Source organism: Theropithecus gelada, chromosome 10 (assembly GCF_003255815.1).
Source record: "Theropithecus gelada isolate Dixy chromosome 10, Tgel_1.0, whole genome shotgun sequence".
NCBI lineage: Eukaryota > Metazoa > Chordata > Mammalia > Primates > Cercopithecidae > Theropithecus > Theropithecus gelada.
Window position 1 is genome coordinate 8,062,860 of NC_037678.1, and position 12,134 is coordinate 8,074,993.

Below are 12,134 nucleotides of genomic sequence, written 5' to 3' on the forward strand. Positions count from 1 at the left end.
TTTTTTTGAGACGGAGTCTCGCTCTGTCACCCAGGCTGGAGTGCAGTGGCCGGATCTCAGCTCACTGCAAGCTCCGCCTCCCGGGTTCCCGCCATTCTCCTGCCTCAGCCTCCCGAGTAGCTGGGACTACAGGCGCCGCCACCTCGCCCGGCTAGTTTTTTGTATTTTTTAGTAGAGACGGGGTTTCACCGGGTTAGCCAGGATGGTCTCGATCTCCTGACCTCGTGATCCACCCGTCTCGGCCTCCCAAAGTGCTGGGATTACAGGCTTGAGCCACCGCGCCCGGCCTTTTTTTTTTTTTTTGAGACGGAGTCTTGCTCTGTCACCCAGGCTGGAGTGCAGTGGCCGGAACTCAGCTCACTGCAAGCTCCGCCTCCCGGGTTCATGCCATTCTCCTGCCTCAGCCTCCCGAGTTGCTGGGACTACAGGCACCCGCCACCTCGCCCGGCTAGTTTTTTGTAATTTTTAGTAGAGATGGGGTTTCACCGTGTTAGCCAGGATGGTCTCGATCTCCTGACCTCGTGATCCGCCCGTCTCGGCCTCCCAAAGTGCTGGGATTACAGGCTTGAGCCACCGCGCCCGGCCGCAAGCCCCAATCTTGATCACTTAGTCTCAGAAGCAACCCCCATCAACTGTGCCCTGTTCTCGGGTGGAAGCAGCCAGTGAGTCCAGCCCACACACAGGGCAGGGGGTTCCACAAGGCTATGAAGGCCAGAAGGCACGCGATCTTGGAGAGCCATTTTGGAAGCTGCCTAACACCGAGACGTTACCTCATTTCACAGCCCTAGCCACCCTGTGAGGGAGGTATTACCATCCCCACCTCACAAGTGAAGAAATTAAAGCACAGAGAGGGTGGGCATCTCCCCAGGGCCCCAGAGCTGGCCAACTGTAGAGCTGGGAGTCCACCCAGCAGCCTGGCTCCAGGCCCCACTCTCAACCCCAGCCTGGGAGGAGGAGGAGGAGTGGCAGGCGGCACTGGGGCCTGGGCAGGTGCAGCTGAGCCCTGCCACCTGGTGAAGCACCATAGGATTCCCTAGGCCGTGCATCAGCTCAGGCAGAGGTGGCCATGTCAGGACCATACTTGACTTCCATGAAAACCAAAATCCAAACCTAAGCAGCGTCAAGATGACATTCGAAAAAGCAGTCTGAGAGCAGGGGCCCCATCTGCCTCCCTCAGCCCTGTCCACCCCGCCCAGGCAAAGCCTGGCCACAGAAGGTAAACATTCACTGGCAGCTAGTCAGGAGAGTCCCCAACCCTGTCCTAGGCAGCCCCAGAGCTGGATTTCTTTCTTTCTTTCTTTCTTTCTTTCTTTCTTTCTTTCTTTCTTTCTTTCTTTCTTTCTTTCTTTCTTTCTTTCTTTCTTTCTTTCTTTCTTTCTTTCTTCCTTCCTTCCTTCCTTCCTTCCTTCCTTCCTTCCTTCCTTCCTTCCTTCCTTCCTTCCTTCCTTTCTTTCTCTTTCTTTCTTTCTCTTTCTTTCTCTCTCTCTCTCTTTCTTTCTTTCTCTCTCTCTTTCTCTCTCTCTCTCTCTCTCTTTCTCTCTTTCTTTCTCTCTTCCTTTTTTTTGAGACAGGGTCTCGCTTTGTTGTTCAGGCTGGAGTGCAGCGGCACGATCATGGCTCACTGCAGCCTCGACCTCCGGAGCTAGAGTGATCCCTCCACTTGGGATCCTCAGCTTCCTGAGTAGCTGGGACTACCAGCATGTGGCATCACACTCGGTTAATTTTTTAAAGTTTTTTGCGGAGACGAGGTCTCACTATATTGCCTAGGCTAGAGAGCTGGATTTCTAAAGCCCAGATCTGACCACATCCATCCTTGCTCTGCAATGGTGACTCCCCCTGCCTAGGACCCAGTCTGAGCTCTGCCTGTCTGCCCCACCTTGTCACCCAGGGCCCCATCCTTGCCCGTTTTGTGCCTCCACTGCACCCCAGCTCACCTTTACATCAGCGCCACTCTGTTTACTCTGCCGCCATGGCCAACAGTGGCCCCTTTAGCCTAGGGACTCTGTCTTACTCAGCTTTATGTTTCAGGGACTGGGGTCCTGAGTGTGGAAACTGAAGCTCCCATAGCATCTGTGCAGAGTGGGGAATAAAGGGAAGAGGGGCCTCTGCTGCAGGGGATGGTGTGGGGAAGCCACTGCTCATCCTCTGTACATAGAAGAGGAAGGGGGGGATGAGGAGGAGGGAGGAGGAGGAGGAAGGAGAGGAGGAGGAGGCCTTGCTAAGGCTACCAGGCCATGAGGGGGCTGCAGTGAGGGGATCTAAATCTTGGAATTTTTTTTTTTTTTTTTTTTTTTTGAGATGGAGTTTTGCTCTTGTCGCCCAGGCTGGAGTGTAATGGCATGATCTCGGCTCACTGCAACCTCTTCCTCCCAGGTTCAAGTGATTCTCCTGCCTCAGTCTCCTGAGTAGCTGGGATTACAGGCATGCATCACCACACCCGGCTAAATTTTTTTTGTATTTTTAGTAGAGACAGGGTTTCACCATGTTGGCCGGGCTGGTCTCAGACTCCTGACCTCAAGTGATCCACCCGCCTTGACCTCCCAAAATGCTGGGAACACAGGCGTGAGCCACCGTGCCAGCCCTAAATCCTGGGTTTTTCTCGAAATCTGGAAATCAGCTCTGGGGTAAGATGCCTGGAACCCTGGAAGGAAACACTGCAGATTATGAGTAATGACCCTAGAAATGCCCTCAGCACAGGCTCTGCTGTGTGCAAAAGCCACTGAACACAAATATCTTGGAATCCCTCTGCTCCCCACTCAGATTATAGATCTCCAAATACCTGACTCAGCTTAGCTCTAACTCAAGTCTGCATTTTTCTGTGACTTATGTTCAGGTCTAGATTTCCATCAGGAAGCATCAGTCCCCACCAGCAGCATCAAGGGTGTAGAGAATCAGAGCTGATGGTGTTTCTGAAGGTCTAATTTCTGAGTTAACCCAAAAAGACAAAGCCCCATGCTTCCAGAGGTAACCTGCAGAGATGCAAGGTATTGAAAAATTTCTAGTTATTTACATTAAATTCTATTTATTTTATTTTATTTTATTTTATTTATTTATTTATTTATTTAGAGACAGAGTCTCACTCTGTCGCCCAGACTGGAGTGCAATGGTGCAATCTCAGTTCACTGCAACCTCCGCCTCTCGTGTTCAAGCAAGGGGTCGCTCTGGCTTTCCCCATGGCAAAGAAACTTCCCAGGGGCACCTGCACACACCCCAGGCCTCCTCCCTGCCAAAGCAGGGATTCCTGTGCCATCTTCTGAGGAGGGCAGCCCAGCAAATGAGCCAGCCGCTTGGGTGGGAGTTGGTGACTGTTCTTTGTTTTCCACAATGGTTCATTGTTTGCATCAACTTGTTGGAGCCATGAGGTGCCCAGTATTTGGTTCAACATTATTCTGGGTCTGTCTCTTCGTGAAGGTGTTTCCAGAAGAGATAAGCATTTGCATCAGTTGACTGAGTAGAACAGGTGGCCCTCTCCAGTGTGGATGCGCCTAGTCCAATCCATCGAAAGCCTGAAGAGAACAAAAGACAGAGTAAGCTGAGTGCGGTGATGCACGCTGGTAGTCCCGACTACACAGCAGGCTGAGGCAGGAGGATTGCTTGAACCCAGGAGTTCGAGACCAGCCTGGGCAACACGGCGAGACTTCATCTCTACAAAAAAATTAAAAAAAAAAAAATTAGCTAGGCGTGGCACACTTGTAGCCCCAGCTACTCAGGAGGCTGAGGCAAGAGGATCATTTGAGCCCAGGAAATCAAGGCTACAGTGAGTCACATTCACACCACTGCACCCTAGCCTGGACAACAGGGCAAGAGCCTGTCTCTAGGGAAAAAAAAAAAAAAAAAAAAAGGCCGGGCGCAGTGGCTCACTCCTGTAATCCCAACACTTTGGGAGGCCAAGACTGGTGGATCACCTGAGGTCAGGTGTTCGAGACCAGCCTGGCCAACACGGTGAAACTCTGTCTCTATTAAAAATACAAAAATTAGCTGGGCATGGTGGCGCGTGCCTGTAATTCCAGCTACTCAGGAGGCTGAGGCAGGAGAATTGCTTGAACCCGGGAGGTGGAGGTTGGAGTGAGTTGAGATTGCACCACTGCACTCCAGCCTGGGTGACACAGCGAGACTCCATCTTAAAAAAAAGAAAAAGAAAAAGTAAGATAGAATTCGCTCTGTCTGCCTGACTATGAGCTGAGCTGGGACACTGGTCTTCTCCTCCTTTTGAACTTGGAGTTGGACTGCAATGACACTGTTGGCTCTCCTGGTTTTCTTTTGCTTGCTGACTGCAGATCCTGGGATTTCTCAGCCTGAGCTGAGTCAGGGCTGCATTTAGGTAGAAGCAGGGCTCAGGGTAATTAGATGGGGCAGATGGGGCTCGCTCCCCATCTATTTTGGGGCAAGTCAAGGTAAGACATCTCCTTGATAATTGCTCTGCAGAGAACTACCCAACCCCAGGCAGTAAGAGGTGAAGCTGCCACGCCTTCACCTAATTCAGGAACAGTCTTTGCCTTTAGAAATTCCCTCTGCTGCCGGGCACAGTGGTTCACATCTGTAATCCCAGCACTTTGAGAGGCCGAGGCGGGCGGATCACGAGGTCATGAGATCAAGACCATCCTGGCTAACACGGTGAAACCCGATCTCTACTAAAAATACACAAAAATTAGCCAGTTGTGGTGGCGTGAGCCTGTAGTCCCAGCTACTCAGGAGGCTGAGGCGGGAGAATGGTGTGAACCCAGGAGGCGGAGCTTGCAGTGAGCAGAGATAGCGCCACTGCACTCCAGCCTGGGAGACAGAGAGAGACTCCGTCTCAAAAAAAAAAAAAAAAGAAGCAGCAGCAGCAGAGGAGACACAGAGGAAAGAGGGCTATAGGAAGATGGAGGCAGAGATGGCAGTGGTGAGGCTACAAGCCAAGGAAAGGATGCCTGTGGCCACTGGACGCCAGAAGAAGTGAGGGAGGATTCTTCCCTGGAACCTTCAGAGGAAGCACAGCCCTGCCGACACCCTCGTGTTGGACTTCTCACCTTCAGAACTGGGAGGAAGTCAATTTCTGTTGTCTTAAGTCACTCAGTTTATGTTATTTTGTTACAGCAACCTGGGAAAATGAATACACTGAATAAAACCCAAGTGAGCTTATTAGAAAGAATATTGAGGCCTGGCACAGTGGCTCACACTTGTAATCTCAGCACTTTGGGAGGCTGAAGTGGGTGGATTGTTTGAGTCCAGGAGTTTAAGACCAGCCTGGGCAGCAAAAATACAAAAATTGGCTGGGTGTGGTGACGCACACCTGTAATGCCAGCTACTCGGGAGACTGAGGCAAGAGAATCCCTTGAACCTGGGAGGTGAAGGTGGGAGTGAGCCGAGATCGTGCCATTGCACTCCAGCCTGGGTGACAGAGCAAGACTGTCTCAAAAAAAAAAAAAAAAAAAAGAAAGAATGTTGAACCTCCTCAAGAAGAGGTAAGCAATTTTAAACACTCTGAAGCCACACAGGGGCAACCATTTTACAAGCCAAGAGGAGGAGGAGGAAAAATTGAAGTAACTTTTTTTTGAGACTTGTCACACAGGCTGGAGTGCAGTGGCGCAATCTCGGCTCACCGCAACCTCCACCTCCCAGGTTCATTCTCCTGCCTCAGTTTCCTGAGTAGCTGGGATTACAGGTGCCAGCTGCCACACCCAGCTACTTTTTGTATTTTTAGTAGAGATGGGGTTTCACCATCTTGGCCAGGCTGGTCTCGAACTCCTGACCTCAGGTGATCTGCCCGCCTCAGCCTCCCAAAGTGCTGGTATTACAGGCATAAGCCACCGCACCCAGCCTCCATTTTTTCTTTTTTAATGGTTAAAAAATACTTTCAAATGTACACACAGTAAAATTCACTTTTTTTTTTTTTTTTTGGTATATAGTTCAAATGCATAGAGTCCTATCACCATGACCACAGCCAAGATAGGGAACATCCCATCACTCCCAGAACGCCCCGTGCTGCCCCGGCAACCACTGCTCTGTTCTCCCATTGCTTTTCCAGCGAGTCCTGGAAGTGGAATCCTGCGAGTCCAGGTTCTTTCGCTGAGCATCATGATTTGAGGTTCACCCACATTGTCGTACGGTTCCTTTTCATTGCTGAGTAGTGTTCCACTGTCTGGATGGACTGTGGTCTATTTATCTATTCACCAGGTAAAGGATGTGGGCGATTTCCAGGTTTTTGATGATTATGAATAAGCTGCTGTAACATTCATGCACACGTGTTTGTGTGAATAGAAGTTTTCACTTCTCTTGGGTGAATACGTGGGAGTGGGGTTTCTGGGTGCCGATTGGGTTTCTAGTGGTCTGTAAGTCAGCCTTGCTGAGAGGTTTGGCTGGGGAGACGCTCACAGGCATGCTCAGCTCTCACGGTCCTTTCTGCAATGCGGGGATGTTGAGGTCACCTGACGAAGGGGCGAATGCCAGCTGGTCGCCCAACCTGCTCCTGTCCGTTCCTTTTCCCTCAGAAACTCATCGAGGAAAGTAAATTCGTTTTACTCTCATTTCCTTTCATTTTCATGAATATTAGGAAATGCCAAGATTAGTGAAAGAATGAAAAGATGAGTCAAAATAGCCTAGGAAAGGCTTCAACGGTCCTCAAACTGGATGATGGAATCTCGAATAATGGGGAATCAACAGTAATGGTCAAGTAAGACTTTTTAAAAATCCACCTTTTGTGGTGGGCACCTGTAGTCCCAGCTACTCGGGAGGCTGAGGCAGGAGAATGGCGTGAACCTGGGAGGCAGAGCTTGCAGTGAGCCGAGATCACGCCACTGCACTCCAGCCTGGGCGACAGAGCAAGACTCCGTCTCAAAAACAAACAAACAAAAACAAGCAAAAGAAAAAAAACATATCCTTTTATGACTGGGGTGGTTCTGCCAGTTCTGCTGGCCCAGTGTCCTCTCCACAGCCCACCCCAGCCCCAGGAACAGCCTCCTGATTTTCCTGTGGCAACTCCTGTCCTCTCAAAGTCATTAGTAGAGCAAGGTTGTCCCTACCCCCAGTTCCCTGTCCCTCTGTCTTCTTTCCACTGCAGGCCAGCCAGCAGAACCCTGCTTTTCTGCAGACCCTGACCAGGAACTTGATTCTGCTTACCTGTCCGGCCCAGGCTGGAGCTACCCCACAGCTGCCAGGGCTGGGTCCTCCGGGCCACCTGCCCATAAGCCAGCCAGGTGAGCACAAAGCATGTCTCCCCCATCCCCTGTCTTGGGTCTGTAGGGACACTAAAATGTCTGCCAGTGAAAAGGGCACAGTGAGGCCAGGCGCTGTGGCTTATGCCTGTAATCCCAGCACTTTGGGAGGCCAAGGCAGGCGGGTCATTTGAGGTCAGGAGTTCGAGACCAGCCTGGCCAACATGGTGAAACACTGTCTCTACTAAAAATAACAAAAATCAGCCAGGTGTAGTGGCGTGCGCCTGTAGTCCCAGCTACTCAGGAGGCTGAGGCAGGAGAATCACTTGAACCCAGGAGGCAGAGGTTACAGTGAGCCAAGATCATGACACTGTACTCTAGCCTGGGCAACAGAGTGAGACTTAGTCTCAAAAAAAAAAAAAAAAAAAAAAAAAGGGGGGGCCAGGTACGGTGGCTCACGCCTGTAATCCCAACACTTTGGGAGGCTGAGGCGAGTGGATCACAAGGTCAAGAGATCGAGACCATCCTGGCTAACACGGTGAAACCCCGTCTCTACTGAAAATACAAAAAATTAGCCAGGCGTGGTGGCGGGCGCCTATAGTCCCAACTACTCGGGAGGCTGAGGCAGGAGAATGGTGTGAACCCGGGAGGCAGAACTTGCAGTGAGCCGAGATCACGCCACTGCACTGCAGCCTGAGTGACAGAGCGAGACTCCTAAAAAAAAAAAAAAGACAATGGCACAGTGCTGAGCCATGGATTTAGGATATCCTATTTCAGGCAAAACAAGTCCACATTCTCCTGGCTGTGACTCCATGATTTATATGTTTGCAGAATCAGAAGAGTGAGGGACAAAGGTTACAGGTGAGCCTGCGGGAGTAGACACTTTTGGGGGAGAGATTGGAGGAAATGATTAGCTTTTTCTGTATAGATTTTGGGATTATTTCACCTGGTGAACCCTGATATTTGCTCTGACGCCAGCCACCCTCACTGGGTCCTTGGTTCTGCCCTGTTCTGTTCCGCCTCCTTCTTTGCCTGTGGGCTTTCTGGGTTTCCATCCTGAGCTCTGAGGCAGGGTCCAACCCAGCAACCTGTGGCCCTGAGGCCCGTAGGTCCCCACGTGGGCACTCTTGACCACCTAGGCTTCACTGACCTGCAGGCCTCCTCCCCAGTGACTCATGAACTTGGCTGAGGCACAGCTTTTCAGATCCCTGGGGGCCCCCTCTCTCTTCTCTCCCATGGGGTTCTTATGAAGCTCAAGGGAGAAAATGGTTGACAAACGGTTTTGCAAAACTAGGATTGGTTACCCAATGGGGAAGCTTATTACTGAAGACGCAGATGAGGAACATTCGAGCAGCGCCCCATCAATCTCCTCTGCTGTCAGGAAGGCTGGGGGAGGGGCGGTGGGACCCAGGCCGTCAGGAACGGGATGCCACCGAGTTCTCAAAGACCTTGTCCACCATAGCCCTTCCTGTCCGGCCTCCAGGGGGCACCAGATCTCCATCCAGTGTGTGACACCCCCCTCCCCAATCCCTCCACGAGATTCTAGCAGAGGGGAGAGAGCCAGGGGCCCTGGCGACCCAGGGGTGAGAAAGGGGCTGGCAGAGAGCAGGGCGTCCACCCAGGGTCAGGTTCAGGGCTGCATTGATGTGTGGTCAGGGTGCGACACAGAATTCTGCAAGATTCAGAACATCTCTCAATCACCACATTTTCAGAAAATGGATGAAAAGCTGATCAAACAGACGTTTGATGCCAGGATGAAGAGAAGCTGGATCTTGCACCATCGAGCTGGATGCAAAGTGCGGGCTGGAGTTCCCCACAGCTGGAGCAGGAGTCCTCTGTCATCCATCAAGTCTGAAGTGGGAAATGCAAGAAGGCTCATCGGTGCCTCCTCCTTGCAAGCCCAGCTGCTGAGAGCCTGGGGTGTGCAGGGGCGGGTTCAGGCCAGGGCGGCAGGACTCTGGAAGCTGGGCTTGCTGGTCCAAGAAACTTGGAACACAGTCCGGTTTGCAGTTCAGCTCAGAATCCTGATTCAGAAACGCCACCCCTTCTCCATGCCTGGGGAGATAGGTGAACTCCTAAACTGGGCTCCCGGGACCACCTCAGCAAAACCCTGAATGATGGCATTGCCCAGACAGAAGCTGACTGGCCTGTTAGCAAGACTAACCTCGTACTTGCCCATGCCCTATTCTAGTTCACACGGCACTTTTGTGGCGGGGGAATATGAACTATTCTTGCTAATGAGGATGGTGAAGCTCACAGGACCTGCACTTGTCCAAGGCCCCACAGTTACGAAGCAGCAGAGCTAGGCCTTTAACCCAGATCCCCTGCCTCCAAGTCCTGGAACAGCTGTTTCAGAGGCTGAGCCTTCTGAGATGATAAAACTAACAGGAGTTTGGCTGCTGAACCCTCTTTGGGGCACTTTCTCTAGAACAGCCAAAAGTGGTCCCCAGACTTCACTTGCTTCTATGTTCCTGCTAAGTCAGTGTCATTCAGTAAAAAGAAAGTCTTTTTTTTTCTGCTGAACTGCACTATGTAATTGCAATGTGTTCATATGTCATGTTTCTGTAAAGTTTGCAAAGGTGAGACATCAGTTAGTCCCACCAAGCCAGCTTGGTGGCATAGCACATGCTTGTAGTCCCAGCTACTCAGGAGTCTGAGGTGGGAGGATGGCTTGAGACCTGCAGTTCAAGGCTGTGATGAGCAAGGATTGCACCACTGCACTCCAGCCTAGGTTACAGTAAGACCTGTCTCTGAAAAAACAAAAAAAAGAATCCAACCTGGGCAACGTAGTGAGAGACTCCGTCTCTAAATATACATGTATGTCTATGAATAAGGTTTTTAAAAATAGTAAAAATAACTCAGTTAAGTCTCTTTCCACTCTGATTCCCCGCCTTCCCCCTTCCCATCCAGTTGGATGGTGTTGAACTGGCTGTGGGTATTTTGAGAGAAGGTGACATGGAAATAGTTCAGAATTCAGGGGTATTTCGTGTGGTTCACAGTTCTATCCATGTGTAGCTCAGTCGTTGCTGGCCGTCCAAGCGTACAGATGGCTTCCAGGAGCACTCCCACCGATGAATGAAGGAGAATGAATACAATGATCATGATGAAAAAAGATTTAAATTTCCTGCTGATTTGCCATAAAATATTGACACCAACAAAGACAACATAAAACTCAGAACAGGTCTCTGTGATGAGAGCATCAAGCCTTGCTTGGTAACCAGTGTGGTCCATCCAAGGAGCATTTAAGGTCAGGTCCCACATGAGAAAACTTGACACAGCCATGCCCTGAACTCTTCCTGCTACTGTATCAAAGAAATTTGATCAAAGTTTGTGTTTTCTCTATAGAATATGGCATTACAAAATCCTTGTTGTACAAGGAAGCGATCAGGGTATAGAAAAACGTAGGGAAGCCAGGCGCGGTGGCTCAAGCCTGTGATCCCAGCACTTTGGGAAGTCGAGGCAGGCAGATCACCTGAGGTCACGAGTTCGAGACCAGCCTGGCCAATGTGGTGAAACCCTGTCTCCACTAAAAATAAAAAAGCCGGGCATGGTGTGGGCACCTGTAATCCCACCTGTAATCAGGAGGCTGAGGCAAGAGAATCACTTGAACCCAGGAGGCAGAGGTTGCAGTGAGCCAAGATCGCATCACTACACTCCAGCCTGGGCTACAAGAATGATACTTTGTCTCAAAAAAAAAAAAAAAAAAGAAAGAAAAGAAAAGAAAAAAAGAAAAAGAAAAACATAGGGAATGCATATTAGAGGTGGTCGAGTCGTTGATACAAAATGCCCTGTTATGTTTCTGAGTGGTTTGATGTTTATGATATTTACCAGCCTTCTAAAATCTGTAGTGTGATTGGTATTCTTCTTAGAATGGGCAGTTAAAATTCACTGTCGGCCGGGCGTGGTGGCTCACACCTGTAATCCCAGCACTTTGGGAGACCATGACAGGCGGATCACGAGGTCAGGATATCGTGACTATCCTGGCTAACAAGGTGAAACCCCGTCTCTACTAAAAATACAAAAAAATTAGCCAGGCGTGGTGGCGGGCACCTGTAGTCCCAGCTACTTGGGAGGCTGAGGCAGGAGAATGGTGTGAACCCGGGAGGCAGAGCTTGCAGTGAGCTGAGATCCGGCCACTGCACTCCAGCCTGGGCGACAGAGCAAGACTCCATCTCAAAAACAAAACAAAACAAAACAAAAAAATTCACTGTCATGCCTAATTTTGGTTTTGTAATTGTGTTTTTTGTTTTGTTTTGTTTTATTTTGTTTTGTTTTTAAGTGAGAGTCCTCTTGAAACTGTGTAAGCCTCAGATACCATAAATCCAGCTTGGCCCCAGTGACCACCTCCCTCTGTGCTGTAAACAGGTGGTTTATAGAAAAAAGGGGGTTTGAGAGCCAGAGATATCTGGGTCCAAATCCTGGTTCAGCCTCCTCCTCGCCCTGAGAATCCTGGGTGACTTGCTTGTTGCAGACTCAAGTTCTTTGTCTATAAAATGGGGTTAACCTGCCTGACCAACGTGGAGAAACCCCATCTCTACTAAAAATACAAAATTAGCCAGGCGTGGTGGCACATGCCTGTAATCCCAGCTACTCGGGAGGCTGAGGCAGGAGAATTGCTTGAACCCGGGAGGCGGAGGTTGTGGTGAGCTGAGATCATGCCATTGCACTCCAGCCTGGGCAACAAGAGTGAAACTCCATCTCAAAAAAAAAAAAAGAAAAAAGGGGATAATCTGAGCTCCACAGGGGGCTGTGAGGTCTGGTGTGTGCAGCATCTGGAGGACTCTGGAGTCCTTCACCTCTGTCATTCTTTGCCGCTCCCCTCGATCTTTCCTGCTCTGTGGCCCACCCTGTGGTCTCCAGGCCTTCTGATCAGTGCAGGGCTGTTACCCTGGCCAGGTGTCCTCGGGGAGAGTAGATCCAGAGCCTGATCATGTCTTTTTCTAAATCCAAATGAGTGTACAATCTCAGCTACTGAGAAAGGTGCTGGGATGAGGATGGGAC